At 38.5% G+C, this 13,664-nt stretch overlaps 1 protein-coding gene across 2 annotated transcripts in view; it reads right to left on the minus strand.

Moving 5' to 3' along the window:
* Positions 1-13,664, minus strand: part of ADCY1 (adenylate cyclase 1) — a 206,066-nt gene that overhangs the window by 146,179 nt on the left and 46,223 nt on the right. The window lies entirely within an intron of this gene.

Raw genomic sequence — 13,664 nt, forward strand, 5'->3', positions numbered from 1 at the left:
TGGGTCTTGAGTTGAATTAAGAACTGAAGCTCCATTCCAGCAAAGCACTTAAGCATGTGTGTAACTTTAAGCACATGAGTAACACCATTCCCTCTGAGTGAGAAACTTAAAGATGAACTACAAAACAACACAACAGTCTGTGCCCTTACAGCTCCATTGTGTCTACCGGAGAACTCATTTCATTGCTGATTTCCTCCTCTGCTTTAAAATATTAAGTGCTGGCTTCCTTCTTTTCTTTGGAGAAACTGTCAAAGTGACATCAGACCAAAATCAGAAGTGAAGTACAGCTCTTCCAGGCCCTTCTTGAGAGAGCAAGGAATGAAGCTGAATCTTAGATTGTCTGCTTTACACAGGCACAAGATTCTCTATGGCCCTGGATAAGAAAATATATGGCCTCTCTTCTTCCATTTTCACATCTGTAATGTGGGGATAAGCATATATATTTATATATCCACTGCTTAGAGGTGGTCATGGGGATGAGTTACTGCTTATGCAGCACTTTGAAGATGAAAAACCCAATGTGAATGTTATTATTTAAAGATATAGAAGGCATACAGAAATATCTACAATTCCTGTCTCCATTTGTCTTGTATCATAATAGAAAGCATGATATATCAAAGTTCAGTACAAATAAAAGCCACTGGAAAAGGAAATGTACAATGGAAACTTCAATAGAGCCTGATTTTTAGAAGCATGAATAGTGCCACTATCACCTAATGTCTGCATTTTATCATACACTGCATGATCTAATTGTTGGGACTGTTGCAACACCAGTGTATTGTAAAGCTGATTCTTGTTGATCCAATGGTTGAAAAACAGCATGGCTATCTAGAAGTCAAGTCTAGAGGCAGCAGTTAAAGACCTCCAAATGAACAATCAGAACAACTATGGACAATGCAAATTACATGACTTTGCTCAGAAGTGGTTCTAACAACATGGCTGTGTTAGCAAATGGTGTCAAAACCTAATATGTTTCTTTGAATATTGATATTACAGTGACACAAGAGCTGGATAATCGTTTTTAGATGGAATAAAAAAAAAGTTAATTCAATTTCCTGGCCTTCTATTGGAAGCAGTAAAAGAGCATATATTTTAAAAATCTGCCAGCTGTTCTGGGGCTGTCATTATGATTTCACTCAAACTATGGTGATCATCTGGACCCTGAGTAACCAGTAGGTGGGTCGCTGCAATCACACAGCCACTTTCAAACGCAGCAGGGTAAGTCATTTTCTGACAAAGTTTGAACAGTTCAAGATAAAACAGAGGCTTAGCTGTCAGTGTTGGCCTGCAGGGAATCAGGAAAAGTGATAAGGCAAGTAAAAGAGTCACGAAATTAAGAATGTGAGAAAAGAAAGTAGGTTAGATTGTCTCCTGATGTAAGATTCTCTCTCTTCCCTCCCCCAGCCCTCAACTAATATTTGTTTATTTATTTTTCTGACTGCAGATGCCATCTATTTCTCTTGCTGTTGTTTTTTTGGATGTAAGTCATTTTGTGGTCCCACCATACATATATATGTATATATATATATGACATATGACCAGGAAAGGTTAGTAAGGTTTCCTGAATTAAAGCCAATAATGAAATGGCTTTTGCCAATCAGGTGGACTCAAGCAAGGAGCCAAGATTAGGTCAAGATTTTTAAAAATGACTAGTGACTTTAGGTGTCTGAATTTCAGGGTACCCAACTTGAGACACATTAAAGAGGCCTAATTTTCAGAAAATGCTGAGAGCGCTCTGAAACTTCAGTCCTTTTAAAAAGCATCTCAGGTTGGGCAGAAATTGAAGCATCCAATCTGCTACACTAATTCAAATAAATACGTAACAATAATACTCAGAATATATGCCACTTATTAAACAAGTGGGTAATAACAAAAAGATGGTGTTTTCTAGGTAATTACCTTCTTGAATTTGCTTAAATAGAAACAATTATTTTTGTTTACTCAATGGACAAAAAATAACAAAGAAGCTTTTTGTTTTGTGTGTTCCCTTAATAAATAACTAAACCTGTTTATAACTAGGTTACCCATGAACTGGAGTAATAAGATCATCAGTAAATTCTTTCCTGAAAACCACTTTCTGTTTTACATTGGAAAAACTTTTGAGGTTTTGACAAACAGCCTTTCCCACTGGACTATACCCTGGTGCATGACACAAACCTGAGAAATCTGCTTTGTTTAACAAATGCTAAATGGGTTTCTTGATTACTCAGAGGGTCTCCTATTTAATGGATCTAATAGGGATAGATCCTAAAGTGCACAGCTGGAATAGACTAAAAGTAAATCACTGCGGAACAATTTTATAACTAGAACCCCAAATCAAATGAGATTTTGCTTACTGAATGAGAAAGTTAAGGTCATGAGCTCGTATAGGATTGAAGACTGATTTCAGTGGGAGTTGCAGATGCGAGGCATTCTCAAGATGAGGCCTTCACTGCAGATATCAGCTACTTGATTCCCTCCCCCAGTGGCACAGCTGTTCATGAGCTGTCACATTGCCTAGTGGGAGGTGGAGATGCAGCAGAGTGGAATAGTGAGGGGTTGTTGTCAGCAGTTTTAGTACAGAGCCAAGATCTGCAGGAAATGCTGGTCCAGTTCTTGTGGATCTTAGCCCTTAGGCATCTGTGGCCAATTGAAAGAGCACAAAACTGGTACTCAGAGAAACTGAACACTGTTTCCAGTTCTTTTCACTGACTCATTGTGTGACCTGGGACAAGTAACTTAACCTTTCTGTGCCTCAATTACCCTGTCTGTAAAACTGGAATAACATTTACTCACTTTTGTAAAATAATTTGAGATATGTAGATGAAACGTATGATCATTTTTATTATAGACAATTCATTTTCTATTGTAACTCATGCATCCATGAAAGACCAACAGGCTACACAGAACTCCAGTTATAAGAGTCTTACTTAAATGAATTTTAGATCTGGTCTACACTTAAAATTTAGGTTGACATAGCTACATTGCTATGGGGTGCGAATAATCCACAACCCGGAGAGACATAGGCATGCCAACCTAACCCCCTGTGTGTATGCAACTAGGTTGACAGAAGAATAGTTTCATCAGCTTCACTACTGTGGAGATGGTGCTCCTACACTGATGGATAAACCCCTTCCATCTGGGTAGACTGCTCTAGCTACATTGGTATACTCTAGGTACACTGGTATAGTCCCCATAATGGAGACATGACCTTAATGTTAACACTATATCACAGTATCATTAAACTTTTGCTGAAAAGTGATACAAGACTGCTTTTGTGTGTGTGTGAATGAGAGAGAGTGCAAAGGATCAAAAAGCAAATGAACAATGTTTTATCAGCATCAAATTATTTTCTTTTTTCTTCTAGGGGATATGTTAACACCAGAGCAGCTCCTTTATTTACAGCACATGACAGCATAGAAGAGACTTTTAAGATGCAGTCAATTCTAATATTTCCAGATTCACAATTGCCTCTTGAACCTGATGTGGCTTTATTAGATCTAATAATTCACCTAATCAACTCATTTTACAGCCTTTTGAGAACACTTAATTACTACATCTGCTACCTCCTTGTGCTGAAGTGTCATCACACAGGAGCAGAGTGCTGACAATATTCCTTTAGTTCATAACTGCTTCCCAAACAGCGCTCCCTGGTACCAGTAAAAGTCATCCAAACAGATCTACAGATCTACAAATTTAACATTTATTCCCAATTTGCATAAAGTTTTCCCTTATCCGAGTTTTCCCTTATTCTTGCTCTTTTCTTTGTCAATTGGATTATGCCAGTTATTAAGCAGATTTTGTACTGATCACTGTTTCTACTTCATTTTTAGATCCAAGGGGAAAGTAAATGATAGTAATGTGGCCTAATAGGGGACTTGCCATCCTGGATATTTCAATGACCCTAACAACCATGTCACAAATGAAGAGGTTCGTAACATCATCACCCAATGTGCTGGGTCATATGACGATCTCCTGATGATCGTGAAGAAGCATAAACTGAAGTGGTATAGCCATGTAACGATATCATCTGGCCTATCCAAGATCATTCTTCAAGGGACAGTACAGGAGAAGAGAAAAAGAGGCAAGCAGAAGAAGAGATGGTCTGACAACATAAAAAAGAGGACAGGAATGGATTTCGCGGAGACTCAGGCACTGACATACAATCATCAGGGATGGAGACAATTAGTTGATCGTTCATCAATGATGGTGCCCCAATGACTAATGTGGTTATGGGAGCGATAGCGATAGGTGGCCCTGGGCAAGACACAACCTTTATGTGCCATATTTTTAGACAATGCATATAAGTCAAAGATTTCCATATACACTCACTTCTGTGTGCACGCGTATTTGACCAAGGATTACACAGCTCTTGAGCATTGTTTCAAAAAATATAGGTCTCAGCACTGTATATAATCCTGGAATTTTTTAGATGAATGATATACTATAAAAGCAAAGGATTATTGTCAAGAGCCATCAAACCCTACATCACATTACTACTAAAACCAAGAGAAGATTCTTACAGGGAGAGGGAGAGCTTTGATAAATGCACTTAATATGTTTTTTTCCTCTTTCATTTAAGGCATATAATAGGGAGATTAAATATATTTTTATTTTCATCAGAACTGCCTGGGCTTTCATTGAATAAAAAAATCCAAACAAACAAACACTGAGTTTTTGTTGTTTTTTGTTGTTGTTGTTGTTGTTTTTTTTTGACAACTGAAAACCATTTAAACTAAAATATTTTGGTTTTCAGTTTTTCAAGGAAACCTCCCCAAAATGTCAATGAAAACAAAAATATCATTTTCACTGAAACTTTTGACAGGAATAAATTTAATTTCCCAACCAGCTTTAATATATAAGCATCTAAACATTTAGCCTCATTTTTAAAGATGGGGATCACCTAGTGACCACTGGGTGCTCAACAAGCTTCTTATTTAGGTGCTTAAATATGGATTTAGGAGACTAACTTGAGGTTTCTAATTTTGAATGTCTTGGCCATTGTAACAATTTACAGTTATAATTAAAGTTAGTACTGAACAATTACAACTCATTTTTTGTATTACATAAACAAGTTACACAAATGTTTTCTTTAAATATACAAATTTCATGGAAAAGCAAATTTCAGGCTGTGGCCAAGATTCACTTAATCATGAAACAAAAGTTATTTCATGGCAAAATGAAATTCATTTCACAAGGAAACAGCAGTGAATTATGAAGTTTCAGTCATCCAATCAACGCGTGGAGAAAAAAAATACCACGCATCCTAGGGGACTAGCCTACATTGTAATACTAAAACCTAAACTGCTGCTCAAATATAGAATTGTGCATATGAAATACATGAACGAATAATCACAACGAACACTTTGCAAGCAGCTCACAGGCTGAAGTTCGTTGAGTCATAAGATTCAAAAGATTGCAAATAGTGCATGAGTTCATAAAAGTTAAATTTGAAAAACTCACTGGAGACACTGTTTGTTATGAATAGTTGACCCAGTTCCACTCCAAATGCTATAAACTATTGGCAAGTACAGCAGTAGGCTGAAAAGTCCCACCCTATTAAAAAAACAAAACAAAGCCCCAATTTGTTTAGTTTCGAGTCAATTTCTTACACATACCAGTATGCTCTAGGTCTCACTCACTGGATTTTGAACTCATAATATTTTAATGGATTATTTTTCTTGTTTTTATATTGGCACTTAGTCAGCCATACTGAAGTTAATACCAGCCATATTTTCATAGATATAATCAGGACTTATCTAAGTGCAGGTTTCCTTTAAAAATAAAAATTGTGCAGGGACTACAACGGATGAGTGGCAATACATGAAGGAAAGTCAAGTGATAAGGCAAAAGCATCTCCCATGCCACGGGACAAATCTGGCAATTACAAGAACATAGTTTAACCCTTTGCTATAACTATAACTTAACTATATCTTGCAAAATGTAGATAATGCTTATTATTATTGAAAACCATAATGTTATACTAATGATTTTGAAATTTAGCACTCTCACTTAATGGCACTGTTGTGTCAGATGTCTAAAATGTTACACTCCCACTATCTTAAAGTAGGTGAGAATTCTGAATATGAGTGTTCTGAGCAGAACATATCCCTTTACTATACTATACGGCCAAATCACTCCCCTTCTGGGAAAGCTAGGGAGGAGGAAAGCTCCTGCAGTTTCCCACAGATGTTTACTTGGTAAGCAGAAGGATGGACAGGGGTTGGTCCCATCAACTTCCCCTGCCCTCCACCACCACTTCTTGCAAAAACAGTATCAGCACATAACTCCAAAGAAGGTCTCTGGTTGTGGAGCAGGACTTAACATACTCCACTCTGGTCAGCATCGCCTGTTGGTTGACGTAGGCAACTCCCCAGCATGCTGGCTTTGGTGAATTGAACTAGATAGCCTCAAGGCAGACTACAAGGGAGAGGAGGAGGGTTCAGGTGCTGGCAGAATGGACACTGCTACCTAAATTCTCTGATTAGAGGTACAGACACACCTACAGTGGAGCATCCATAGGGACACTATTTGAAGAAGAAAATTCTGTTTTGTCCATGTGAAACACACTGATTCAGTTAGATACAGCTGTCTGAGCATGTAAATCAACCTATACAGTTATTATTATAGTTAAGTCTTTTCCTCGCATTTAACAGGGACTTTAATATGGCTTAAGACAGGCATTTCCTGCCCAGAGTGCGTGACATACATTAGATTCAGTGTTTCAGATACAACTGACATGGGGTCTTCTCTTTATCAAGCTTGCAGCTGAATGATCGAAGCACATTTGAATGATCGCTCCTTTCTCCTACACTATCTCCTGGGGGAAAATACTATAAATATTCCCAAATCATTAATTCCCAAAGCAGGAAGTCACTTTGCAATATATTAAAGCAAGATTTTGGCCCATATTCTTTCCTGAGACAAAATCTGCTCAGTGGAGGGCATAAAAGCAGTGGGCCCATCAAGGAGCCAGTTACAGCTCCTTGATTCACTAGCCATATCTGCTTCTGCTCCAGCAGGAGAAATGACACAGAGTAACTTGTGTGAACACAGTGCAGGTAAGTGCTTTATTAGTGTAACTCAGGAAGTGACATAAAAGAGTCATCACTGCTTCTAGGCATAATTAAATGTATGAAGTTATGGCCTGAGTCCTGCAAACAAACAGTCACACACAAAAGTAGTCTTGACTCTAAACTAACTCAATGGAACTACTTGTGTGGTTAAAGTTTAAAGCATGTGTGTGTTTGCAGATCGGGGACTAACTCTTAGGGTGACCAGATGCCCTGATTTTATAGGGACAGTGCCAATGATCAGGGCTTTGTCTTAAATATGTGCCTATTATTCCTCTCCTGTCCTGATTTTTCACATTTCCTATCTGGTCACCCTACTAACTCTTAACTGCCTTAAGTCCATACCAAATTTCAAGTTTCAAAATTCAGCTCTTTGTTATAGAGATCTAGTAAAAAGTACAATCAGACTATATTTAAATAAGAAATGTGGGTTGGCTTTTTTTCACCCTTGTGCACAAAAACAGCTAATGGGATTTTGATCCTTCCACAGACCAAAGTTAGGAAATTTCAGTTCATATTTCTGAATTTTTCACAAGTTGTGTTTGAAAGCAAGGAGTGATACCAGACAATATTTTTCAGGCTTAGTAAAGGAAATGTAAAAGTAGAGAACTGTTGCAAGGGAGAGCAATCTGAGCTTTTTTACTTGCTGATGTGCTGATAGTATGTTATACTGAATTATACTGCTGTTTTAGTTATATCTAAGTGTAAATTTTGTTGTATTTTTAAGGTATGCTAAAGCACCTAGAACACAGGGCTAGATGCTCTTTTATAACATAAATAAATACACTTTCCAAAAAGTGTACAATCTAAATAAACAAGAGAGAAAAAGGGTGGGTGAAAGCAAGCATTATTGCTGAGGGACAGAGGTAATTAAGTGACGTGTGCAAGGTCGTGTAGGAAGTTTGTAGAACAGCCAGGAAATGAACCCACATCCTGAGTCCTTCTAATTTACCTAAAACTGATTTTAGACATTTAACAGTTTGGGAAACCAAGATACAGAAAAGTTAAATAGTGGCAGATTTGTGAATGGAATGAAGAAATCCTGCCTCAGTACCCTGTTTTAACCACCACATAACACTCCTTTCCAACTTGTGCAGCATGTATTTTATAATTAAAAAGTCATTTCTTCTTAACCAGTCTGTGTCAGGCAGAGATTTTACAAACACAACACCTGGCTTCACATTTATTTAATGCTTAAAAAAAGACCACCAAATAAATGCCAAAAAAGATACAGAGGCCTTCTAACAACTCACCTGCAAATTAAATTGAGTGATTAAATTGTGAGGCCCCAGTTCTCTCTGCAAAAACACCTGATCCTTTTCTATATGAATGAAGTTTCGGAGGGGGGCCGGGGGGAACAAAGGGAGGGAAAAGTACATGCACCATTGCTCTGACTGTCTTTATATTGCTAAGTGACAGCATGACTGTGTTAGGATTAAACTGGTCTCAGTCAGTTTCTTTCTCCCCCCAAAAGACTGCTTAGACCTGACAAATGTTCTCTCTCTCTTTCATGCAGATATCAGAAGCAGACCGTGAATGATGTTACATTTGGTCAAATGTCCTTGAAAGATGAAAGTGTTTGCCTTGAGGAAACTATCTTGAACATTGATTTTCATGTTCTATTACAATGAGCCGGTTTACTTTTCTCCTATTGTGCTTTATGACTTGCAAGAGCTGCCCCTGCAGATGATAAGATTTTCACTCTGCAGGGTCAGTTAAGGTATGACATCTTCTGTCAGCACTGGCACCGGAGAGCTTTAATACTGACAAAGTAACTGAGTAGTAATTTAAACAGGGAAAATAGAAGATAGCTTTAAGTCATTTTCTATATTTTTCTATCCAACTTTTAAAATAATTTTTCAAAAGAGAACACATTTATAGAGCATATCTGCCTTTAGGTGCTCAGATAGTATGATGATGAGTAGCCACATAGATAGATAAAACTTTTTATTTTTGTTTTTATTTGTAGCAGGGTGGGTGGCAACTTTGGAGAATTTTGAAATATTTCAATTTAGGGTTAGATTCTTCAGAAAAATCATAGGAACCCAAAAGATTAAACATTAAAAGGTGACCCATTTCTTCTGTAACTCCTCTGACTTTAAGGGACTTTTACCAGAGATTAATTTGGCTGCAACCTATACTTCACATAGTATCAGTAAAAAAGGTCTGGATGTACTAACAAATGTAGGCCATCACCCGCAAATAGGGCAACGTGGGTAGAGTCACAATCTGACCCAGGCAGATCCAAGTGCTGGATCAGGGCCTTACAGAGACTAACATGCCATTTAAATGAACAGGATTAATTTAAAGAAATATTCCTTTCATGGGAATTTGCTTAATCCTTTCTTGATTTTTGTAATCTTCCTGTACTCTGTAGATATTTTTGTTTTGCTTCTTAGATGTATCGTCATTTAGATGGAAAATTTATTCCGGAAAAACTGAATGATAATACTGTGAACCCCAAACACTGCAAAAATCATGAGTCGGGCTGCAAACATTCATGATACTGGCTTCAAAATGGTGAGGGTGTTTTGTTTGTTTGTTTGTTTGTTTTAAAGTACAGCTTTTGCTCTTTGATTATTTGCCTCTGGTTTGTGAGCTGTTGGGGTTCACGTGTTCAAGATTTTCTTTGCAACCAGAGAGGCTAAAAACTTACTTTTTTTTTTTTTTTTTTAAATGAAAGCTGAGATTCTCACAGAGTCACAAGTCTCCAAGAGCAGGATCTTGAAGATAAATTCCAAATATTGTGAATCTGAAAATCCCAAGACCTGGCAACACTGGAATCAAGTCCAGCTGTGGCTGACTACTGTGAGGCTTGTGTGCATGTGGCGGGCCACATGAAGTGGAGCCATCAATCTGCTGTGCTTAAGCTCCTCCCTGCTCACTTGCTCCCTGGTGGAGGGGAAGCATCAGGACTGCCCTCCCTAGGTCCCAGAGCTAAGATCCAGGTATCACAGTAGCTAAGCAGAACTGACTTCGTATCCTGACTGCTGTAGACCCTGACCAAATCCAACCTCCGTGTTATTCCTCACCTCCCCTGCAGCAGAGGTTGAGTGATGGATGTGGAATGGGGGAGACGTTTCTGAGTTGGGGGGGAAAGGAAGAAAGAGGACTGAGAGTGAATGAATGTGGCATCAGACGGGAGGAATGGGCAAAGAAAGAGCAAACAAAAGCATAAGAGAAGAAAGGAGGGAGGGAGAAAGGATAATGAATAAAAGCAGAGGAAGAAGAATTCAGCTAGGAATGGGAGGAGAGGAAACTTAACAAAATAAAAGCACTGAGCAAAAAAGTGTCTGAACGGAGAGAAGACAATAAAGGGTTGCAGAAAGGATAAATGCTATTGTCACTCATCCCACCTTTCACTGTGCCGTGTTATAGTTTTAATTTTTAAAGGCGATACTGCAGCCAGGATGGAGTCTGGAGGAGCTGTCACTTGACTGAACATAGAGGGAGTTACCCTCTTTTCTCTTGCCCTCTGCCCCCACCAGCTACCAAAACCTGCCATTGTATTGGTCCCTGACTCTCACCTAAATGATTATATGGCCCATTCCCTCCTACATACTGAGTGGGTGTTTCTGGTTTTCACTTTAAAAGTGTGGTCAGCTCTGCTGAGCCTGAAGCAATCAGGAAAAGGGTATGTAGGTAGTTAAGAGAGATGGTCGTATTTTCATATATGACATATTTACAAGAGATTGCAAACACTAGGATTGTGTTACCTGATAAAAAGAATGGGACTTAATTGAGATATTAGGAATTATGACGGCTATAAAACAGATTGGTCCCTCCTTTTGACCACATCCCATAACTAGAGAGCAAGGGAACACTCAATGAAATTAATCCATGTAGCATGTGGCTTCATTCCCAGAGGAGATAATTAATGGAGTCTATTGTTATGCCTAGACTGTAAAAAGGTATTGGAAAAATGTATAAATATTAACAACATTTGTAGTTATGAAACTAATATAGTTCAGGAAGCAATTCCCTGCACCCTCAGGTATATCACAACCCTGGAAGCACTGACCATGCAGGTAGGATATTGGAATTAGCAGTTGATTCTGCGGATCTTATTCAAACAAAACTCCTATTGAAGTCAGTGTTCTTGAAAGCAACAGGACTACAGGATTAGATCCCTGCACTTTCCTTTGCTCTGGCAAAACCTATGACTATCTTTTTAAAAGAATCCACTAATTTGGAGTGTGTCAAATTTCAGGCCATAATGCCATGATTTGGTACCAAATCATTAACTGCAAATCCATTTGATCTGATGATAAAAAGGTATGTAATAAATAAAGCAACACTGCACCATTCACTAATTAGGGTGAAGTTCACTGTATGTACACAAGAATTACATTATGCACAAAAACGAGTCAAGGTCATCATAACTCTATGAGAAAGCTTTGCTACCTATTGAAAGACTGAATACATTAACCATTTATCAATCCTTTCAAAAATTTCTATGCATGCTGAATGATCTAAAACGTAGCTAAACAAGTAGCTCCTCAATCAGTATAGCCTCAAGATAACCACAACACTGGAAATTATGAGTCAATACCACAGAAGATGAGTGGATTACAGCAATGATATAGGTAGCCTTGAATTAAGGCTTCATAATGACTGTGGATATTTATGGTCTAGACATATTTAATCCTAAATACAAGTAACAATATTTAATAACACAGTAAGCTGTATTTATTTCCTCTACATCTCTCCTTCCTTTTCCTTATATGTGAAGGAGAATAAAATGGACATGAAAAATATATTCTTGTAACAAATAGCAGAATCTCAGTTCTATAAATTTATATTCCACTTTATACAGTTATAAATTGCAGCTGATATAGATCAGTTTTCATTGTTAATTTTATGACAATTCTTCTCATAATGGTCTTTTTTTAAACAAAGAGTATTTGATTTTTCAAAATCTGTTATGTCACTTTGGAATTCTCACATTCCCAATGGTAGGGTGCAATACTATAAGGTGCTCTCAGCTCCACTGAAAAAGGAATGCCGTTAGCCTTTCAACATAATTTAGTCCATCCCAAAACTCTTACATGAGTTGTCCTTACAAATAGGCTCATTGGCACAATCTCGTTACTTTCAAAAGTAAATACTATGGACCTGCCTGATCCAGAAGTCCACTGAAGTCAATCTGAAAGACTGCCATTGACTTCAGAGGACTTTGGATCAGGCCCTATGTCTTGGGGTGGTTGCAGAATCAACTCCTAGTGGAAATGCAAGGAGACTCCATTAGAATAATTCAACTGGGTAAAACCCTGGTCCTACAAGTCAATGAGAGTTTTAAGGTGTCCACTAGATCAAGGTGTCCACTAGAGTTGATCCCTTCCAATAATATAAATTGCCCCATCTACACAAAGGTTTTAACACAGCTAACATGTTAACTCACACCTTTTTTTCTAGTGAAGACAAGGCCAAAGAAGCACCAATGAGAGTAGAATTTGTCCCCTTGTTTTCAACAGCTACATCCAAACAGTTTTCAAACAATACTTGTTTGCACTTGTATAGTACCTTTCATCTGATGATATCAAAGAGCTTTTCAAGTACAGTTATGCATTTTACCAAAGGTTAAAAGAAGAAGCTTGTTCAAAACAGATAAATTAGTGGAAGAATTGGGAATAGAAGAAGACTCCTGACACAGTCTCCACTCTAACTACTTCACAGATGATTCCTGAAACTGACCCTTGACATACTGCACTCAGGCTTGTAGACCGGGGAGGCGGGCAAACAGGTCAATTGACCATGGGTCCGGCGATTTAAAAGGGCCCGGGGGATGGGATAGACAGCATGGGTGGCGGGTGAAGCTTCCCCTTGGGGAGGCTAGGTACCCGTCCCGCCTCTTCCACCCGTGGCCCTGCCCCTGTTCAGGGGAAAGAAGGAGGCAAGCATCAAGCATCACGGCCAAGCAGTTGAGGGGGGGAGGCATGCGGCAGCAAGTGGGCCAAGCGGAGGAGAGGGCAGGGCCAGGTGTGGAGTGAGGGTGGATTGTGGGCAGGGATGTGAAAGGAAGAGGTGGGACAGAGAGCTAGGGAAGCTTCACTAGTCGCCCATGGTGGTAAACCTCAGCCATCCCTTTCAAGGGGGGGCCATTGTCTGTTCTGCCCTGTGGCCCGGAATTACTGTTGGTGGGCCTGACTGCACTGAGAACCAGTTTCACACTCGTAAAGTTTCCATCTATTCCATCAAAAGTTTGCATCCTTTCCTTTGTCCTTTAATACAGCTTATGTATCTCTGTTAACTGTGCACCAATTTCTTTGCCCACTTCATGAATTTATTTTATTTTTATGTATATTACTTTTATAGAGTCAAGCTCAAGCTCTTGGCACTTCATAAAATTAAAAAAAGAATAAGTGGCACAAAAATAAATAACTAGACACATTAAATCCACATTAATATGTAAACACTTGTGAATATATACGTTTCTCAGAACTAATGCCCTGTCTACTTAACATTGATGTAACATTTTAATAACTACCAATTTTACTGTCTATACATTACCTACCTCCTCCTCTTGTCCCTAAAAAGTGATCCCTTGTTTATGCAGTACAACAATCTATAGCCCATTAACGCCTCTCACCAGCTTTCTTTCTTTTTTTTAAT

The sequence above is a fragment of the Emydura macquarii genome, unplaced genomic scaffold, assembly GCF_026122565.2.
Source record: "Emydura macquarii macquarii isolate MOO-44397 ecotype Brisbane River unplaced genomic scaffold, CSIRO-AGI_Emac_v2 contig_1263, whole genome shotgun sequence".
NCBI classification, from domain to species: Eukaryota; Metazoa; Chordata; order Testudines; family Chelidae; genus Emydura; species Emydura macquarii.